The 20,139-nt window shown below is 45.6% G+C and overlaps 8 non-coding genes across 8 annotated transcripts; all 8 read left to right on the forward strand.

Annotated features, from left to right (window-relative positions):
• Window positions 1-2,742: 2,742 nt before the first annotated feature.
• Window positions 2,743-2,816, forward strand: trnai-aau (transfer RNA isoleucine (anticodon AAU)). Its single transcript has one exon. It is a non-coding gene; the product is annotated as a tRNA-Ile (tRNA).
• A 475-nt stretch (window positions 2,817-3,291) lies between these two features.
• On the forward strand, window positions 3,292-3,365 carry trnai-aau (transfer RNA isoleucine (anticodon AAU)). Its single transcript has one exon. It is a non-coding gene; the product is annotated as a tRNA-Ile (tRNA).
• Window positions 3,366-4,389: 1,024 nt separating this feature from the next.
• On the forward strand, window positions 4,390-4,463 carry trnai-aau (transfer RNA isoleucine (anticodon AAU)). Its single transcript has one exon. It is a non-coding gene; the product is annotated as a tRNA-Ile (tRNA).
• A 1,572-nt stretch (window positions 4,464-6,035) lies between these two features.
• trnai-aau (transfer RNA isoleucine (anticodon AAU)) lies at window positions 6,036-6,109 on the forward strand. The gene has a single exon. It is a non-coding gene; the product is annotated as a tRNA-Ile (tRNA).
• A 2,665-nt stretch (window positions 6,110-8,774) lies between these two features.
• On the forward strand, window positions 8,775-8,848 carry trnai-aau (transfer RNA isoleucine (anticodon AAU)). The gene has a single exon. It is a non-coding gene; the product is annotated as a tRNA-Ile (tRNA).
• A 9,253-nt stretch (window positions 8,849-18,101) lies between these two features.
• trnai-aau (transfer RNA isoleucine (anticodon AAU)) lies at window positions 18,102-18,175 on the forward strand. Its single transcript has one exon. It is a non-coding gene; the product is annotated as a tRNA-Ile (tRNA).
• Window positions 18,176-19,199: 1,024 nt separating this feature from the next.
• trnai-aau (transfer RNA isoleucine (anticodon AAU)) lies at window positions 19,200-19,273 on the forward strand. The gene has a single exon. It is a non-coding gene; the product is annotated as a tRNA-Ile (tRNA).
• Window positions 19,274-19,748: 475 nt separating this feature from the next.
• trnai-aau (transfer RNA isoleucine (anticodon AAU)) lies at window positions 19,749-19,822 on the forward strand. The gene has a single exon. It is a non-coding gene; the product is annotated as a tRNA-Ile (tRNA).
• The last annotated feature ends 317 nt before the right edge of the window (window positions 19,823-20,139 follow it).

The raw sequence follows: 20,139 nt of genomic DNA on the forward strand, positions 1-20,139 counted from the left end.
TGGTTAGAGCATGGTGCTAATAACCCCAAGGTCGTGGGTTTGATCCCCGTACTGGCCATGAGGTACATTTTAAGTTGTTGTTTTTCTTTACCCTCTGCATTGGCTTCAAGGAAACTTCCCACAGCTTTGTTTGTGGGCATCAATTGTGTGTGCTACGCTGCTCCTCTGATAGTAAGTCATGTCATTCGTTTTCATCTGACATTGTGACATCAGTGTTACATGAAAGTTTCCTGTCATTGTTACATGACAGTAGGTTGTCGTTAGACAAAACTGCATGAAGTGTGAACTGGAGCTTTCTTGGATCCACAAAAAAATGGTGTTTTTTGGAGAATGTGGGCATCGATCCCACTACCTCTCGCATGCTAAGCAAGCACTCTACCATTTGAACTAATTCCCCAGCCTGTATGATTTGCCACAAGGAGCAACCAAGAGGGTCGAGTCTTGTCAGGCTATGCTGTTGGTGGACTTGCTCGTTTACGCGCCAGCACTGGCCGAGGCTCTGTGCATCCTAAAAATGGTGCACCTTTACAAGCGGCAGGTTAGCTCCGTTGGTTAGAGCATGGTGCTAATAACGCCAAGGTCGTGCGTTCGATACCCGTACTGGCCATGAGGTACATTTTAAGTTGTTGTTTTTCTTTACCCTCTGCATTGGCTTCAAGAAAACTTCCCACACCTTTGTTTGTGGGCATCAATTGTGTGGGCATCAATTGTGTGTGCTACGCTGCTCCTCTGAAAGTAAGTCATGTCATTCGTTTTGATCTGACATTGTGACATCAGTGTTACATGAAAGTTGCTTGTCATTGTTACATGACAGTAGGTTGTCGTTAGACAAAACTGCATGAAGTGTGAACTGGAGCTTTCTTGGATCCACAAAAAAATTGTGTTTTTTGGAGAATGTGGGCATCGATCCCACTACCACTCGCATGCTAAGCAAGCACTCTACCATTTGAGCTAATTCCCCAGCCTGTATGATCTGCCACAAGGAGCAACCAAGAGGGTCCAGTCTTGTCAGGCTATGCTGTTGGTGGACTTGCTCGTTTACGCGCCAGCACTGGCCGAGGCTCTGTGCATCCTAAAAATGTTGCTCCTTTACAAGTGGCCGGTTAGCTCTGTTGGTTAGAGCATGGTGCTAATAACACCAAGGTCGTGGGTTCGATACCCGTACTGGCCATGAGGTACATTTTAAGTAGTTGTTTTCTTTACCCTCTGCATTGGCTTCAAGAAAACTTCCCACACCTTTGTTTGTGGGCATCAATTGTGTGTGCTACGCTGCTCCTCTGAAAGTAAGTCATGTCATTCGTTTTCATCTGACATTGTGACATCAGTGTTACATGAAAGTTGCTTGTCATTGTTACATGACAGTAGGTTGTCGTTAGACAAAACTGCATGAAGTGTGAACTGGAGCTTTCTTGGATCCACAAAAAAATTGTGTTTTTTGGAGAATGTGGGCATCGATCCCACTACCTCTCGCATGCTAAGCAAGCACTCTACCATTTGAGTTAATTCCCGAGCCTGTATGATTTGCTACAAGGAGCAACCAAGAGGGTCCAGTCTTGTCAGGCTATCCTGTTGGTGGACTTGCTCGTTTACGCGCCAGCACTGGCCGAGGCTCTGTGCATCCTAAAAATGTTGATCCTTTACAAGCGGCCGGTCAGCTCAGTTGGTTAGAGCATGGTGCTAATAACGACAAGGTCGTGGGTTTGATCCCCGTACTGGCCATGAGGTACATTTTAAGTTGTTGTTTTTCTTTACCCTCTGCATTGGCTTCAAGGAAACTTCCCACAGCTTTGTTTGTGGGCATCAATTGTGTGTGCTACGCTGATCCTCTGATAGTAAGTCATGTCATTCGTTTTCATCTGACATTGTGACATCAGTGTTACATGAAAGTTGCTTGTCATTGTCACATGACAGTAGGTTGTCGTTAGACAAAACTGCATGAAATGTGAACTGGAGCTTTCTTGAATCCACCAAAAAATTGTGTTTTTTGGAGAATGTGGGCATCGATCCCACTAACTCTCGCATGCTAAGCAAGCACTCTACCATTTGAGCTAATTCCCCAGCCTGTATGATTTGCCACAAGGAGCAACCAAGAGGGTCCAGTCTTGTCAGGCTATGCTGTTGGTGGACTTGCTCGTTTATGCGCCAGCACTGGCCGAGGCTCTGTGCATCCTAAACATTTTGCTCCGTTGCAAGCGGCCGGTTAGCTCAGTTTGTTAGAGCGTGGTGCTAATAACGCCAGGTCGTGGGTTTGATCCCCGTACTGGCCATGAGGTACATTTTAAGTTGTTGTTTTTCTTTACCCTCTGCATTGGCTTCAAGGAAAATTCCCACAGCTTTGTTTGTGGGCATCAATTGTGTGTGCTACGCTGCTCCTCTGAAAGTAAGTCATGTCATTCGTTTTCATCTGACATTGTGACATCAGTGTTACATGAAAGTTGCTTGTCATTGTTACATGACAGTAGGTTGTCGTTAGACAAAACTGCATGAAATGTGAACTGGAGCTTTCTTGGATCCACGAAAAAATTGTGTTTTTTGGAGAATGTGGGCATCGATCCCACTACCTCTCGCATGCTAAGCAAGCACTCTACAATTTGAGCTAATTCCCCAGCCTGTATGATTTACCACAAGGAGCAACCAAGAGGGTTCAGTCTTGTCAGGCTATGCTGTTGGTGGACTTGCTCGTTTACGCGCCAGCACTGGCCGAGGCTCTGTGCATCCTAAAAATTTTGCTCCGTTGCAAGCGGCCGGTTAGCTCAGTTGGTTAGAGCGTGGTGCTAATAACGCCAAGGTCGTGGGTTCGATCCCCGTACTGGCCATGAGGTACATTTTAAGTTGTTGTTTTTCTTTACCCTCTGCATTGGCTTCAAGGAAACTTCCCACAGCTTTGTTTGTGGGCATCAATTGTGTGTGCTACGCTGCTCCTCTGATAGTAAGTCATGTCATTCGTTTTCATCTGACATTGTGACATCAGTGTTACATGAAAGTTGCTTGTCATTGTTACATGACAGTAGGTTGTCGTTAGACAAAACTGCATGAAATGTGAACTGGAGCTTTCTTGGATCCACAAAAAAATTGTGTTTTTTGGAGAATGTGGGCATCGATCCCACTACCTCTCGCATGCTAAGCAAGCACTCTACAATTTGAGATAATTCTCCAGCCTGTATGATTTGCCACAAGGAGCAACCAAGAGGGTTCAGTCTTGTCAGGCTATGCTGTTGGTGGACTTGCTCGTTTACGCGCCAGCACTGGCCGAGGCTCTGTGCATCCTAAACATTTTGCTCCGTTGCAAGCGGCTGGTTAGCTCAGTTGGTTAGAGCGTGGTGCTAATAACGCCAAGGTCGTGGGTTCGATCCCCGTACTGGCCATGAGGTACATTTTAAGTTGTTGTTTTTCTTTACCCTCTGCATTGGCTTCAAGGAAACTTCCCACAGCTTTGTTTGTGGGCATCAATTGTGTGTGCTACGCTGCTCCTCTGATAGTAAGTCATGTCATTCGTTTTCATCTGACATTGTGACATCAGTGTTACATGAAAGTTGCTTGTCATTGTTACATGACAGTAGTTTGTCGTTAGACAAAACTGCATGAAATGTGAACTGGAGCTTTCTTGGATCCACAAAAAAATTGTGTTTTTTGGAGAATGTGGGCATCGATCCCACTACCTCTCGCATGCTAAGCAAGCACTCTACCATTTGAACTAATTCCCCAGCCTGTATGATTTGCCACAAGGAGCAACCAAGAGGGTCGAGTCTTGTCAGGCTATGCTGTTGGTGGACTTGCTCGTTTACGCGCCAGCACTGGCCGAGGCTCTGTGAATCCTAAAAATTTTGCACCTTTACAAGCGGCAGGTTAGCTCCGTTGGTTAGAGCATGGGGCTAATAACGCCAAGGTCGTGGGTTCGATACCCGTACTGGCCATGAGGTACATTTTAAGTTGTTGTTTTTCTTTACCCTCTGCATTGGCTTCAAGGAAACTTCCCACAGCTTTGTTTGTGGGCATCAATTGTGTGTGCTACGCTGCTCCTCTGAAAGTAAGTCATGTCATTCGTTTTCATCTGACATTGTGACATCAGTGTTACATGAAAGTTGCTTGTCATTGTTACATGACAGTAGGTTGTCGTTAGACAAAACTGCATGAAATGTGAACTGGAGCTTTCTTGGATCCACGAAAAAATTGTGTTTTTTGGAGAATGTGGGCATCGATCCCACTACCTCTCGCATGCTAAGCAAGCACTCTACAATTTGAGCTAATTCCCCAGCCTGTATGATTTACCACAAGGAGCAACCAAGAGGGTTCAGTCTTGTCAGGCTATGCTGTTGGTGGACTTGCTCGTTTACGCGCCAGCACTGGCCGAGGCTCTGTGCATCCTAAAAATTTTGCTCCGTTGCAAGCGGCCGGTTAGCTCAGTTGGTTAGAGCGTGGTGCTAATAACGCCAAGGTCGTGGGTTCGATCCCCGTACTGGCCATGAGGTACATTTTAAGTTGTTGTTTTTCTTTACCCTCTGCATTGGCTTCAAGGAAACTTCCCACAGCTTTGTTTGTGGGCATCAATTGTGTGTGCTACGCTGCTCCTCTGAAAGTAAGTCATGTCATTCGTTTTCATATGACATTGTGACATCAGTGTTACATGAAAGTTGCTTGTCATTGTTACATGACAGTAGGTTGTCGTTAGACAAAACTGCATGAAGTGTGAACTGGAGCTTTCTTGGATCCACGAAAAAATTGTGTTTTTTGGAGAACGTGGGCATCGATCCCACTACCTCTCGCATGCTAAGCAGGCACTCTATCATTTGAGCTAATTCCCCAGCCTGTATTATTTGCCACAAGGAGCAACCAAGAGCGTTCAGTCTTGTCAGGCTATGCTGTTGGTGGACTTGCTCGTTTACGCGCCAGCACTGGCCGAGCCTCTGTGCATCCTAAAAATGTTGTTAAATTTCAAGCGGCTGGTTAGCTCAGTTGGTGAGAGCGTGATGCTAATAATGCCAAGGTCGTGGGTTCGATCCCCCTACTGGCCATGAGGTACATTTTAAGTTGTTGTTTTTCTTTACCTCTGCATTGGCTTCAAGGAAACTTCCCACAGCTTTGTTTGTGGGCATCAATTGTGTGTGCTAAGCTGCTCCTCTGAAAGTAAGTCATGTCATTCGTTTTCATCTGACATTGTGACATCAGTGTTACATGAAAGTTGCTTGTCATTGTTACATGACAGTAGGTTGTCGTTAGACAAAACTGCATGAAATGTGAACTGGAGCTTTCTTGGATCCACAAAAAAATTGTGTTTTTTGGAGAATGTGAGCATCGATCCCACTACCTCTCGCATGCTAAGCAAGCACTCTACCATTTGAGATAATTCTCCAGCCTGTATGATTTGCCACAAGGAGCAACCAAGATGGTCCAGTCTTGTCAGGCTATGCTGTTGGTGGACTTGCTCGTTTACGCGCCAGCACTGGCCGAGGCTCTGTTCATCCTAAAAATGTTGTTATATTGCAAGCGGCTGGTTAGCTCAGTTGGTGAGAGCGTGATGCTAATAACACCAAGGTCGTGGGTTCGATCCCCGTACTGGCCATGAGGTACATTTTAAGTTGTTCTTTTTCTTTACCCTCTGCATTGGCTTCAAGGAAACTTCCCACAGCTTTGTTTGTGGGCATCAATTGTGTGTGCTACGCTGCTCCTCTGAAAGTAAGTCATGTCATTCGTTTTCATCTGACATTGTGACATCAGTGTTACATGAAAGTTGCTTGTCATTGTTACATGACTGTAGGTTGTCGTTAGACAAAACTGCATGAAGTGTGAACTGGAGCTTTCTTGGATCCGCAAAAAAATTGTGTTTTTTGGAGAATGTGGGCATCGATCCCACTACCTCTCGCATGATAAGCAAGCACTCTATCATTTGAGCTAATTCCCCAGCCTGTATGATTTGCCACAAGGAGCAACCAAGAGGGTTCAGTCTTGTCAGGCTATGCTGTTGGTGGACTTGCTCGTTTACGCGCCAGCACTGGCCGAGGCTCTGTGCATCCTAAAAATTTTGCTCCGTTGCAAGCGGCCGGTTAGCTCAGTTGGTTAGAGCGTGGTGCTAATAACGCCAAGGTCGTGGGTTCGATCCCCGTACTGGCCATGAGGTACATTTTAAGTTGTTGTTTTTCTTTACCCTCTGCATTGGCTTCAAGGAAACTTCCCACAGCTTTGTTTGTGGGCATCAATTGTGTGTGCTACGCTGCTCCTCTGAAAGTAAGTCATGTCATTCGTTTTCATCTGACATTGTGACATCAGTGTTACATGAAAGTTGCTTGTCATTGTTACATGACAGTAGGTTGTCGTTAGACAAAACTGCATGAAGTGTGAACTGGAGCTTTCTTGGATCCACGAAAAAATTGTGTTTTTTGGAGAACGTGGGCATCGATCCCACTACCTCTCGCATGCTAAGCAAGCACTCTATCATTTGAGCTAATTCCCCAGCCTGTATTATTTGCCACAAGGAGCAACCAAGAGCGTTCAGTCTTGTCAGGCTATGCTGTTGGTGGACTTGCTCGTATACGCGCCAGCACTGGCCGAGCCTCTGTGCATCCTAAAAATGTTGTTAAATTTCAAGCGGCTGGTTAGCTCAGTTGGTGAGAGCGTGATGCTAATAATGCCAAGGTCGTGGGTTCGATCCCCCTACTGGCCATGAGGTACATTTTAAGTTGTTGTTTTTCTTTACCTCTGCATTGGCTTCAAGGAAACTTCCCACAGCTTTGTTTGTGGGCATCAATTGTGTGTGCTAAGCTGCTCCTCTGAAAGTAAGTCATGTCATTCGTTTTCATCTGACATTGTGACATCAGTGTTACATGAAAGTTGCTTGTCATTGTTACATGACAGTAGGTTGTCGTTAGACAAAACTGCATGAAATGTGAACTGGAGCTTTCTTGGATCCACAAAAAAATTGTGTTTTTTGGAGAATGTGGGCATCGATCCCACTACCTCTCGCATGCTAAGCAAGCACTCTACCATTTGAGATAATTCTCCAGCCTGTATGATTTGCCACAAGGAGCAACCAAGATGGTCCAGTCTTGTCAGGCTATGCTGTTGGTGGACTTGCTCGTTTACGCGCCAGCACTGGCCGAGGCTCTGTTCATCCTAAAAATGTTGTTATATTGCAAGCGGCTGGTTAGCTCAGTTGGTGAGAGCGTGATGCTAATAACACCAAGGTCGTGGGTTCGATCCCCGTACTGGCCATGAGGTACATTTTAAGTTGTTCTTTTTCTTTACCCTCTGCATTGGCTTCAAGGAAACTTCCCACAGCTTTGTTTGTGGGCATCAATTGTGTGTGCTACGCTGCTCCTCTGAAAGTAAGTCATGTCATTCGTTTTCATCTGACATTGTGACATCAGTGTTACATGAAAGTTGCTTGTCATTGTTACATGACTGTAGGTTGTCGTTAGACAAAACTGCATGAAGTGTGAACTGGAGCTTTCTTGGATCCGCAAAAAAATTGTGTTTTTTGGAGAATGTGGGCATCGATCCCACTACCTCTCGCATGATAAGCAAGCACTCTATCATTTGAGCTAATTCCCCAGCCTGTATGATTTGCCACAAGGAGCAACCAAGAGGGTCCAGTCTTGTCAGGCTATGCTGTTGGTGGACTTGCTCGTTTACGCGCCAGCACTGGCCGAGCCTCTGTGCATCCTAAAAATGTTGCTCCTTTTCAAGTGGCCGGTTAGCTCAGTTGGTTAGAGCTTGGTGCTAATAACACCAAGGTTGTGGGTTCGATCCCCGTACAGGCCATCAGGTACATTTTAAGTTGTTGTTTTTCTTTACCCTCTGCATTGACTTCAAGGAAACTTCCCACAGCTTTGTTTGTGGGCATCAATTGTGTGTGCTACGCTGCTCCTCTGAAAGTAAGTCATGTCATTCGTTTTCATCTGACATTGTGACATCAGTGTTACATGAAAGTTGCTTGTGATTGTTACATGACAGTAGTTTGTCGTTAGACAAAACTGCATGAAATGTGAACTGGAGCTTTCTTGGATCCACAAAAAAATTGTGTTTTTTGGAGAATGTGTGCATCGATCCCACTAACTCTCGCATGCTAAGCAAGCACTCTACCATTTGAGCTAATTCCCCAGCCTGTATGATTTGCCACAAGGAGCAACCAAGAGGGTTCAGTCTTGTCAGGCTATGCTGTTGGTGGACTTGCTCGTTTACGCGCCAGCACTGGCCGAGGCTCTGTGCATCCTAAAAATTTTGCTCCGTTGCAAGGGTTAGCTAAGTTGGTTAGAGCGTGGTGCTAATAATGCCAAGGTCGTGGGTTCGATCCCCGTACTGGCCATGAGGTACATTTTAAGTTGTTGTTTTTCTTTACCCTCTGCATTTGCTTCAAGGAAACTTCCCACAGCTTTGTTTGTGGGCATCAATTGTGTGTGCTATGCTGCTCCTTTGATAGTAAGTCATGTCTTTCGTTTTCATCTGACATTGTGACATCAGTGTTACATGAAAGTTGCTTGTCATTGTTACATGACAGTAGGTTGTAGTTAGACAAAACTGCGTGAAATGTGAACTGGAGCTTTCTTGGATCCACAAAAAAATTGTGTTTTTTGGAGAATGTGGGCATCGATCCCACTACCTCAAGCATGATAAGCAAGCACTCTATCATTTGAGCTAATTCCCCAGCCTGTATGATTTGCCACAAGGAGCAACCAAGAGGGTTCAGTCTTGTCAGGCTATGCTGTTGGTGGACTTGCTCGTTTACGCGCCAGCACTGGCCGAGGCTCTGTGCATCCTAAAAATTTTGCTCCGTTGCAAGCGGCCGGTTAGCTCAGTTGGTTAGAGCGTGGTGCTAATAACGCCAAGGTCGTGGGTTCGATCCCCGTACTGGCCATGAGGTACATTTTAAGTTGTTGTTTTTCTTTACCCTCTGCATTGGCTTCAAGGAAACTTCCCACAGCTTTGTTTGTGGGCATCAATTGTGTGTGCTACGCTGCTCCTCTGAAAGTAAGTCATGTCATTCGTTTTCATCTGACATTGTGACATCAGTGTTACATGAAAGTTGCTTGTCATTGTTACATGACAGTAGGTTGTCGTTAGACAAAACTGCATGAAGTGTGAACTGGAGCTTTCTTGGATCCACGAAAAAATTGTGTTTTTTGGAGAACGTGGGCATCGATCCCACTACCTCTCGCATGCTAAGCAAGCACTCTATCATTTGAGCTAATTCCCCAGCCTGTATTATTTGCCACAAGGAGCAACCAAGAGCGTTCAGTCTTGTCAGGCTATGCTGTTGGTGGACTTGCTCGTATACGCGCCAGCACTGGCCGAGCCTCTGTGCATCCTAAAAATGTTGTTAAATTTCAAGCGGCTGGTTAGCTCAGTTGGTGAGAGCGTGATGCTAATAATGCCAAGGTCGTGGGTTCGATCCCCCTACTGGCCATGAGGTACATTTTAAGTTGTTGTTTTTCTTTACCTCTGCATTGGCTTCAAGGAAACTTCCCACAGCTTTGTTTGTGGGCATCAATTGTGTGTGCTAAGCTGCTCCTCTGAAAGTAAGTCATGTCATTCGTTTTCATCTGACATTGTGACATCAGTGTTACATGAAAGTTGCTTGTCATTGTTACATGACAGTAGGTTGTCGTTAGACAAAACTGCATGAAATGTGAACTGGAGCTTTCTTGGATCCACAAAAAAATTGTGTTTTTTGGAGAATGTGGGCATCGATCCCACTACCTCTCGCATGCTAAGCAAGCACTCTACCATTTGAGATAATTCTCCAGCCTGTATGATTTGCCACAAGGAGCAACCAAGATGGTCCAGTCTTGTCAGGCTATGCTGTTGGTGGACTTGCTCGTTTACGCGCCAGCACTGGCCGAGGCTCTGTTCATCCTAAAAATGTTGTTATATTGCAAGCGGCTGGTTAGCTCAGTTGGTGAGAGCGTGATGCTAATAACACCAAGGTCGTGGGTTCGATCCCCGTACTGGCCATGAGGTACATTTTAAGTTGTTCTTTTTCTTTACCCTCTGCATTGGCTTCAAGGAAACTTCCCACAGCTTTGTTTGTGGGCATCAATTGTGTGTGCTACGCTGCTCCTCTGAAAGTAAGTCATGTCATTCGTTTTCATCTGACATTGTGACATCAGTGTTACATGAAAGTTGCTTGTCATTGTTACATGACTGTAGGTTGTCGTTAGACAAAACTGCATGAAGTGTGAACTGGAGCTTTCTTGGATCCGCAAAAAAATTGTGTTTTTTGGAGAATGTGGGCATCGATCCCACTACCTCTCGCATGATAAGCAAGCACTCTATCATTTGAGCTAATTCCCCAGCCTGTATGATTTGCCACAAGGAGCAACCAAGAGGGTCCAGTCTTGTCAGGCTATGCTGTTGGTGGACTTGCTCGTTTACGCGCCAGCACTGGCCGAGCCTCTGTGCATCCTAAAAATGTTGCTCCTTTTCAAGTGGCCGGTTAGCTCAGTTGGTTAGAGCTTGGTGCTAATAACACCAAGGTTGTGGGTTCGATCCCCGTACAGGCCATCAGGTACATTTTAAGTTGTTGTTTTTCTTTACCCTCTGCATTGACTTCAAGGAAACTTCCCACAGCTTTGTTTGTGGGCATCAATTGTGTGTGCTACGCTGCTCCTCTGAAAGTAAGTCATGTCATTCGTTTTCATCTGACATTGTGACATCAGTGTTACATGAAAGTTGCTTGTGATTGTTACATGACAGTAGTTTGTCGTTAGACAAAACTGCATGAAATGTGAACTGGAGCTTTCTTGGATCCACAAAAAAATTGTGTTTTTTGGAGAATGTGTGCATCGATCCCACTAACTCTCGCATGCTAAGCAAGCACTCTACCATTTGAGCTAATTCCCCAGCCTGTATGATTTGCCACAAGGAGCAACCAAGAGGGTTCAGTCTTGTCAGGCTATGCTGTTGGTGGACTTGCTCGTTTACGCGCCAGCACTGGCCGAGGCTCTGTGCATCCTAAAAATTTTGCTCCGTTGCAAGGGTTAGCTAAGTTGGTTAGAGCGTGGTGCTAATAATGCCAAGGTCGTGGGTTCGATCCCCGTACTGGCCATGAGGTACATTTTAAGTTGTTGTTTTTCTTTACCCTCTGCATTTGCTTCAAGGAAACTTCCCACAGCTTTGTTTGTGGGCATCAATTGTGTGTGCTATGCTGCTCCTTTGATAGTAAGTCATGTCTTTCGTTTTCATCTGACATTGTGACATCAGTGTTACATGAAAGTTGCTTGTCATTGTTACATGACAGTAGGTTGTAGTTAGACAAAACTGCGTGAAATGTGAACTGGAGCTTTCTTGGATCCACAAAAAAATTGTGTTTTTTGGAGAATGTGGGCATCGATCCCACTACCTCAAGCATGCTAAGCAAGCACTCTACCATTTGAGCTAATTCCCCAGCCTGTATGATTTGCCACAAGGAGCAACCAAGAGGGTCCAGTCTTGTCAGGCTATGCTGTTGGTGGACTTGCTCGTTTACGCGCCAGCACTGGCCGAGCCTCTGTGCATCCTAAAAATGTTGTTGTATTGCAAGCGGCTGGTTAGCTCAGTTGGTGAGAGCGTGATGCTAATAACGCTAAGGTCGTTGGTTCGATCCCCGTACTGGCCATGAGGTACATTTTAAGTTGTTGTTTTTCTTTACCCTCTGCATTGGCTTCAAGGAAACTTCCCACAGCTTTGTTTGTGGGCATCAATTGTGTGTGCTACGCTGCTCCTCTGAAAGTAAGTCATGTCATTAGTTTTCATCTGACATTGTGACGTCAGTGTTACATGAAAGTTGCTTGTCATTGTTACATGACAGTAGGTTGTCGTTAGACAAAACTGCATGAAGTGTGAACTGGAGCTTTCTTGGATCCACAAAAAAATGCTGTTTTTTGGAGAATGTGGGCATCGATCCCAATGCCTCTCGCATGCTAACCAAGAACTCTACCATTTGAGCTAATTCCCCAGCCTGTATGATTTGCCACAAGGAGCAACCAAGAGGGTCCAGTCTTGTCAGGCTATGCTGTCGGTGGACTTGCTCGTTTACGCGCCAGCACTGGCCGAGCCTCTGTGCATCCTAAAAATGTTGCTCCTTTGAAAGCGGCCGGTTACCTCAGTTGGTTAGAGCGTGTTGCTAATAACGCCAAGGTCGTGGGTTCTATCCCTGTACTGGCCATGAGGTACATTTTAAGTTGTTGTTTTTCTTTACCCTCTGCATTGGCTTCAAGGAAACTTCCCACAGCTTTGTTTGTGGGCATCAATTGTGTGTGCTACGCTGCTCCTCTGATAGTAAGTCATGTCATTCGTTTTCATCTGACATTGTGACATCAGTGTTACATGAAAGTTGCTTGTCATTGTTACATGACAGTAGGTTGTCGTTAGACAAAACTGCATGAAATGTGAACTGGAGCTTTCTTGGATCCACAAAAGAATTGTGTTTTTTGGAGAATGTGGGCATCGATCCGACTACCTCTCGCATGCTAAGCAAGCACTCTACCATTTGAGCTAATTCCCCGGCCTGTATGATTTGCCAAAAGGAGCAACCAAGAGGGTCCAGTCTTGTCAGGCTATGCTGTTGGTGGACTTGCTCGTTTACGCGCCAGCACTGGCCGAGGCTCTGTGCATCCTAAAAATTTTGCTCTGTTGCAAGCGGCCGGTTTGCTCAGGTGGTTAGAGCGTGGTGCTAATAACGCCAAGGTCGTGGGTTCGATCCCCGTACTGGCAATGATGTACTATTTAAGTTGTTGTTTTTCTTTACCCTCTGCATTGGCTTCAAGGAAACTTCCCACAGCTTTGTTTGTGGGCATCAATTGTGTGTGCTACGCTGCTCCTCTGAAAGTAAGTCATGTCATTCGTTTTCATCTGACATTGTGACATCAGTGTTACATGAAAGTTGCTTGTCATTGTTACATGACAGTAGGTTGTCGTTAGACAAAACTGCATGAAATGTGAACTGGAGCTTTCTTGGATCCACAAAAAAATTGTGTTTTTTGGAGAATGTGGGCATCGATCCCACTACCTGTCGCATGCTAAGTAAGCACTCTACCATTTGAGCTAATTCCCCAGCCTGTATGATTTGCCACAAGGAGCAACCAAGAGGGTCCAGTCTTGTCAGGCTATGCTGTTGGTGGACTTGCTCGTTTACGCGCCAGCACTGGCCGAGGCTCTGTGCATCCTAAAAATTTTGCTCCATCGCAAGCGGCCGGTAAGCTCAGGTGGTTAGAGCGTGGTGCTAATAACGCCAAGGTCGTTGGTTCGATCCCCGTACTGGCCATGAGGTACATTTTAAGTTCTTGTTTTTCTTTACCCTCTGTATTGGCTTCAAGGAAACTTCCCACAGCTTTGTTTGTGGGCATCAATTGTGTGTGCTACGCTGCTCCTCTGAAAGTAAGTCATGTCATTCGTTTTCATCTGACATTGTGACATCAGTGTTACATGAAAGTTGCTTGTCATTGTTACATGACAGTAGGTTGTCGTTAGACAAAACTGCATGAAATGTGAACTGGAGCTTTCTTGGATCCACAAAAAAATTGTGTTTTTTGGAGAATGTGGTTATCGATCCCACTACCTCTCGCGTGCTAAGCAAGCACTCTACCATTTGAGCTAATTCCCCAGCCTGTATGATTTGCCACAAGGAGCAACCAAGAGGGTCCAGTCTTGTCAGGCTATGCTGTCGGTGGACTTGCTCGTTTACGCGCCAGCACTGGCCGAGCCTCTGTGCATCCTAAAAATGTTGCTCCTTTGAAAGCGGCCGGTTACCTCAGTTGGTTAGAGCGTGGTGCTAATAACGCCAAGGTCGTGGGTTCTGTCCCTGTACTGGCCATGAGGTACATTTTAAGTTGTTGTTTTTCTTTACCCTCTGCATTGGCTTCAAGGAAACTTCCCACAGCTTTGTTTGTGGGCATCAATTGTGTGTGCTACGCTGCTCCTCTGATAGTAAGTCATGTCATTTGTTTTCATCTGACATTGTGACATCAGTGTTACATGAAAGTTGCTTGTCAATGTTACATGACAGTAGGTTGTCGTTCGACAAAACTGCATGAAATGTGAACTGGAGCTTTCTTGGATGCACAAAAGAATTGTGTTTTTTGGAGAATGTGGGCATCGATCCCACTACCTCTCGCATGCTAAGCAAGCACTATACCATTTGAGCTAATTCCCCAGCCTGTATGATTTGCCACAAGGAGCAACCAAGAGGGTCCAGTCTTGTCAGGCTATGCTGTTGGTGGACTTGCTCGTTTACGCGCCAGCACTGGCCGAGGCTCTGTGCATCCTAAAAATTTTGCACTGTTGCAAGCGGCCGGTTAGCTCAGGTGGTTAGAGCGTAGTGCTAATAACGCCAAGGTCGTGGGTTCGATCCCCATACTGGCCATGAGGTACATTTTAAGTTGTTGTTTTTCTTGACCCTCTGCATTGGCTTCAAGGAAACTTCCCACAGCTTTGTTTGTGGGCATCAATTGTGTGTGCTATGCTGCTCCTCTGAAAGTAAGTCATTTCATTCGTTTTCATCTGACATTGTGACATCAGTGTTACATGAAAGTTGCTTGTCATTGTTACATGACAGTAGGTTGTCGTTAGACAAAACTGCATGAAATGTGAACTGGAGCTTTCTTGGATCCACAAAAAAATTGCGTTTTTTGGAGAATGTGGGCATCGATCCCACTACCTCTCGCATGCTAAGCAAGCACTCTACCATTTGAGCTAATTCCCCAGCCTGTATGATTTGCCACAAGGAGCAACCAAGAGGGTCCAGTCTTGTCAGGCTATGCTGTCGGTGGACTTGCTCGTTTACGCGCCAGCACTGGCCGAGCCTCTGTGCATCCTAAAAATGTTGCTCCTTTGAAAGCGGCCGGTTACCTCAGTTGGTTAGAGCGTGGTGCTAATAACGCCAAGGTCGTGGGTTCTATCCCTGTACTGGCCATGAGGTACATTTTAAGTTGTTGTTTTTCTTTACCCTCTGCATTGGCTTCAAGGAAACTTCCCACAGCTTTGTTTGTGGGCATCAATTGTGTGTGCTACGCTGCTCCTCTGATAGTAAGTCATGTCATTCGTTTTCATCTGACATTGTGACATCAGTGTTACATGAAAGTTGCTTGTCATTGTTACATGACAGTAGGTTGTCGTTAGACAAAACTGCATGAAATGTGAACTGGAGCTTTCTTGGATCCACAAAAGAATTGTGTTTTTTGGAGAATGTGGGCATCGATCCCACTACCTCTCGCATGCTAAGCAAGCACTCTACCATTTGAGCTAATTCCCCGGCCTGTATGATTTGCCACAAGGAGCAACCAAGAGGGTCCAGTCTTGTAAGGCTATGCTGTTGGTGGACTTGCTCGTTTACGCGCCAGCACTGGCCGAGGCTCTGTGCATCCTAAAAATTTTGCTCTGTTGCAAGCGGCCGGTTTGCTCAGGTGGTTAGAGCGTGGTGCTAATAACGCCAAGGTCGTGGGTTCGATCCCCGTACTGGCAATGAGGTACATTTTAAGTTGTTGTTTTTCTTTACCCTCTGCATTGGCTTCAAGGAAACTTCCCACAGCTTTGTTTGTGGGCATCAATTGTGTGTGCTACGCTGCTCCTCTGAAAGTAAGTCATGTCATTCGTTTTCATCTGACATTGTGACATCAGTGTTACATGAAAGTTGCTTGTCATTGTTACATGACAGTAGGTTGTCGTTAGACAAAACTGCATGAAATGTGAACTGGAGCTTTCTTGGATCCACAAAAAAATTGTGTTTTTTGGAGAATGTGGGCATCGATCCCACTACCTCTCGCATGCTAAGCAAGCACTCTACCATTTGAGCTAATTCCCCAGCCTGTATGATTTGCCACAAGGAGCAACCAAGAGGGTCCAGTCTTGTCAGGCTATGCTGTTGGTGGACTTGCTCGTTTACGCGCCAGCACTGGCCGAGGCTCTGTGCATCCTAAAAATTTTGCTCCATTGCAAGCGGCCGGTAAGCTCAGGTGGTTAGAGCGTGGTGCTAATAACGCCAAGGTCGTTGGTTCGATCCCCGTACTGGCCATGAGGTACATTTTAAGTTGTTGTTTTTCTTTACCCTCTGCATTGGCTTCAAGGAAACTTCCCACAGCTTTGTTTGTGGGCATCAATTGTGTGTGCTACGCTGCTCCTCTGATAGTAAGTCATGTCATTAGTTTTCATCTGACATTGTGACATCAGTGTTACATGAAAGTTGCTTGTCATTGTTACATGACAGTAGGTTGTCGTTAGACAAAACTGCATGAAATGTGAACTGGAGCTTTCTTGGATCCACAAAAGACTTGTGTTTTTTGGAGAATGTGGGCATCGATCCAACTACCTCTCGGATGCTAAGCAAGCACTCTACCATTTGAGCTAATTCCCCGGCCTGTATGATTTGCCACAAGGAGCAACCAAGAGGGTCCAGTCTTGTAAGGCTATGCTGTTGGTGGACTTGCTCGTTTACGCGCCAGCACTGGCCGAGGCTCTGTGCATCCTAAAAATTTTGCTCTGTTGCAAGCGGCCGGTTTGCTCAGGTGGTTAGAGCGTGGTGCTAATAACGCCAAGGTCGTGGGTTCGATCCCCGTACTGGCAATGAGGTACATTTTAAGTTGTTGTTTTTCTTTACCCTCTGCATTGGCTTCAAGGAAACTTCCCACAGCTTTGTTTGTGGGCATCAATTGTGTGTGCTACGCTGCTCCTCTGAAAGTAAGTCATGTCATTCGTTTTCATCTGACATTGTGACATCAGTGTTACATGAAAGTTGCTTGTCATTGTTACATGACAGTAGGTTGTCGTTAGACAAAACTGCATGAAATGTGAACTGGAGCTTTCTTGGATCCACAAAAAAATTGTGTTTTTTGGAGAATGTGGACATCGATCCCACTACCTCTCGCATGCTAAGCAAGCACTCTACCATTTGAGCTAATTCCCCAGCCTGTATGATTTGCCACAAGGAGCAACCAAGAGGGTCCAGTCTTGTCAGGCTATGCTGTTGGTGGACTTGCTCGTTTACGCGCCAGCACTGGCCGAGGCTCTGTGCATCCTAAAAATGTTGCTCCATTGCAAGCGGCCGGTAAGCTCAGGTGGTTAGAGCGTGGTGCTAATAACGCCAAGGTCGTTGGTTCGATCCCCGTACTGGCCATGAGGTACATTTTAAGTTGTTGTTTTTCTTTACCCTCTGCATTGGCTTCAAGGAAACTTCCCACAGCTTTGTTTGTGGGCATCAGTTGTGTGTGCTACGCTGCTCCTCTGAAAGTAAGTCATGTCATTCGTTTTCATCTGACATTGTGACATCAGTGTTACATGAAAGTTGCTTGTCATTGTTACATGACAGTAGGTTGTCGTTAGACAAAACTGCATGAAATGTGAACTGGAGCTTTCTTGGATCCACAAAAAAATTGTGTTTTTTGGAGAATGTGGTTATCGATCCCACTACCTCTCGCGTGCTAAGCAAGCACTCTACCATTTGAGCTAATTCCCCAGCCTGTATGATTTGCCACAAGGAGCAACCAAGAGGGTCCAGTCTTGTCAGGCTATGCTGTCGGTGGACTTGCTCGTTTACGCGCCAGCACTGGCCGAGCCTCTGTGCATCTTAAAAATGTTGCTCCTTTGAAAGCGGCCGGTTACCTCAGTTGGTTAGAGCGTGGTGCTAATAACGCCAAGGTCGTGGGTTCTATCCCTGTACTGGCCATGAGGTACATTTTAAGTTGTTGTTTTTCTTTACCCTCTGCATTGGCTTCAAGGAAACTTCCCACAGCTTTGTTTGTGGGCATCAATTGTGTGTGCTACGCTGCTCCTCTGATAGTAAGTCATGTCATTTGTTTTCATCTGACATTGTGACATCAGTGTTACATGAAAGTTGCTTGTCAATGTTACATGACAGTAGGTTGTCGTTCGACAAAACTGCATGAAATGTGAACTGGAGCTTTCTTGGATGCACAAAAGAATTGTGTTTTTTGGAGAATGTGGGCATCGATCCCACTACCTCTCGCATGCTAAGCAAGCACTATACCATTTGAGCTAATTCCCCAGCCTGTATGATTTGCCACAAGGAGCAACCAAGAGGGTCCAGTCCTGTCAGGCTATGCTGTTGGTGGACTTGCTCGTTTACGCGCCAGCACTGGCCGAGGCTCTGTGCATCCTAAAAATTTTGCACTGTTGCAAGCGGCCGGTTAGCTCAGGTGGTTAGAGCGTGGTGCTAATAACGCCAAGGTCGTGGGTTCGATCCCCGTACTGGCCATGAGGTACATTTTAAGTTGTTGTTTTTCTTGACCCTCTGCATTGGCTTCAAGGAAACTTCCCACAGCTTTGTTTGTGGGCATCAATTGTGTGTGCTACGCTGCTCCTCTGAAAGTAAGTCATTTCATTCGTTTTCATCTGACATTGTGACATCAGTGTTACATGAAAGTTGCTTGTCATTGTTACATGACAGTAGGTTGTCGTTAGACAAAACTGCATGAAATGTGAACTGGAGCTTTCTTGGATCCACAAAAAAATTGTGTTTTTTGGAGAATGCGGGCATCGATCCCAATACCTCTCGCATGCTAAGCAAGCACTCTACCATTTGAGCTAATTCCCCAGCCTGTATGATTTGCCACAAGGAGCAACCAAGAGGGTCCTGTCTTGTCAGGCTATGCTGTTGGTGGACTTGCTTGTTTACGCGCCAGCACTGGCCGAGGCTCTGTGCATCCTAAAAATTTTGCTCAATTGCAAGCGGCCGGTAAGCTCAGGTGGTTAGAGCGTGGTGCTAATAACGACAAGGTCGTTGGTTCGATCCCGGTACTGGCCATGAGGTATATTTTAAGTTGTTGTTTTTCTTTACCCTCTGCATTGGCTTCAAGGAAACTTCCCACAGCTTTGTTTGTGGGCATCAATTGTGTGTGCTACGCTGCTCCTCTGATAGTAAGTCATGTCATTCGTTTTCATCTGACATTGTGACATCAGTGTTACATGAAAGTTGCTTGTCATTGTTACATGACAGTATGTTGTCGTTAGACAAAACTGCATGAAATGTGAACTGGAGCTTTCTTGGATCCACAAAAAAATTGTGTTTTTTGGAGAATGTGGGCATCGATACCACTACCTCTCGCATGCTAAGCAAGCACTCTACCATTTGAGCTAATTCCCCAGCCTGTATGACTCGCCACAAGGAGCAACCAAGAGGGTCCAGTCTTGTCAGGCTATGCTGTTGGTGGACTTGCTCGTTTACGCGCCAGCACTGGCCTAGGCTCTGTGCATCCTAAAAGTTTTGATCCGTCGCAAGCGGCTGGTTGGCTCAGGTGGTTAGAGCGTGGTGCTAATAACGCCAAGGTCGTGGGTTCGATCCCCGTACTGGCCATGAGGTACATTTTAAGTTGTTGTTTTTCTTTACCCTCTGCATTGGCTTCAAGGAAACTTCCCACAGCTTTGTTTGTGGGCATCAATTGTGTGTGCTACGCTGCTCCTCTGATAGTAAGTCATGTCATTCGTTTTCATCTGACATTGTGACATCAGTGTTACATGAAAGTTGCTTGTCATTGTTACATGACAGTAGGTTGTCGTTAGACAAAACTGCATGAAATTTGAACTGGAGCTTTCTTGGATCCACAAAAAAATTGTGTTTTTCGGAGAATGTGGGCATCGATCCCACTACCTCTCGCATGCTAAGCAAGCACTCTACCATTTAAGCTAATTCCCCAGCATGTATGATTTGCCACAAGGAGCGACCAAGAGGGTTCAGTCTTGTCAGGCTATGCTGTTGGTGGACTTGCTCGTTTACGCGCCAGCACTGGCCGAGGCTCTGTTCATCCTAAAAATGTTGCTCCGTTGCAAGCGGCCGGTTAGCTCAGTTGGTTAGAGCGTGGTGCTAATAATGCCAAGGTCGTGGGTTCGATCCCCGTACTGGCCATGAGGTACATTTTAAGTTGTTGTTTTTCTTTACCCTCTGCATTGGCTTCAAGGAAACTTCCCACAGCTTTGTTTGTGGGCATCAATTGTGTGTGCTACGCTGCTCCTCTGATAGTAAGTCATGTCATTCGTTTTCATCTGACATTGTGACATCAGTGTTACATGAAAGTTGCTTGTCATTGTTACATGACAGTAGGTTGTCGTTAGACAAAACTGCATGAAATGTGAACTGGAGCTTTCTTGGATCCACAAAATAATTGTGTTTTTTGGAGAATGTGGGCATCGATCCCATTACCTCTCGCATGCTAAGCAAGCACT

The sequence above is a fragment of the Salvelinus fontinalis genome, unplaced genomic scaffold (assembly GCF_029448725.1).
Source record: "Salvelinus fontinalis isolate EN_2023a unplaced genomic scaffold, ASM2944872v1 scaffold_0099, whole genome shotgun sequence".
NCBI classification, from domain to species: domain Eukaryota; kingdom Metazoa; phylum Chordata; class Actinopteri; order Salmoniformes; family Salmonidae; genus Salvelinus; species Salvelinus fontinalis.